This window comes from Ambystoma mexicanum (assembly GCF_040938575.1).
Source record: "Ambystoma mexicanum isolate Mex_15411 chromosome 12 unlocalized genomic scaffold, UKY_AmexF1_1 Mex_chr12_unloc.2, whole genome shotgun sequence".
Classification (NCBI taxonomy): Eukaryota; Metazoa; Chordata; class Amphibia; order Caudata; family Ambystomatidae; genus Ambystoma; species Ambystoma mexicanum.
In genome coordinates, this window is record NW_027182323.1 from 7,472,881 (window position 1) to 7,473,743 (window position 863).

The 863-nt window shown below is 40.3% G+C and overlaps 1 non-coding gene across 1 annotated transcript; it reads right to left on the reverse strand.

Moving 5' to 3' along the window:
• Nucleotides 1-441: 441 nt before the first annotated feature.
• Nucleotides 442-514, reverse strand: TRNAM-CAU (transfer RNA methionine (anticodon CAU)). The gene has a single exon. It is a non-coding gene; the product is annotated as a tRNA-Met (tRNA).
• Nucleotides 515-863: the final 349 nt, after the last annotated feature.

An 863-nucleotide genomic window follows, 5' to 3' on the forward strand; every position in this document is an offset into this window, starting at 1 on the left:
ATTCTTATTGACAGGAGTGGATATCAAGAAAATGGCAGACCTGTGTGATTTTGGGAATTCATTTTTTGAAATCTCCTGTCAACCTTCAACGTAATCCGTGATGAGATTCCCCCGGATCCATATATATTGGTTTGAGTGCGGCACCATACGTTGCCTGGATCACATGCTTTTTTACACACGAGCACAAACTATCTTTCTCCTGCACTTTGAATGACATGAGCTGGTAATCCCGCGTTCCTTTGAGATTAATCGAAAACCAGGCCACTGTTACTGAAATTAATGTGATTTATTAATGGATGACTTGATTTATGAATGGATGAATTGGAGTGAGAATGTGCAGTGATTTCATGGATCTGCACAACAGCCGAAGGAGAATAATATTTAAAAGTAAAGGTTGAAAAGGCCCGAAGCAGTTAATTCTAATGAATAGTCAAAAGTAAATGCCCTCTGTGAGGCTCGAACTCACGACCTTCAGATTATGAGACTGACGCGCTGCCTACTGCGCTAAGAAGGCACTGTCGTTCTGTACCTCAACACGGCTTATACCAGAAACCCAGGCCAATTGCATTTATGTATATTGGCTTCCATGCTGTCACTGCTATCATTACATTCAAACTCTCCTTAAGACTACCAATAATAGTTTTCAGATTCGATTTTGTTCTGCATATGCTAATGATTCTGCATCTAAAACTTGCCACAATACTACAGAATCGGATAAAAAAAAACAATGTTGAAAAGTAGAACACCTGCTGAGCTCATTTCACCCATAAACATTTTTACTGAAGGTGATTTCCCTTGCAGATAAAGTCGTCTACAACCAGAGAGGGTGAGGGGAGTTAGTCATGCTGATCGAATTTCACCGC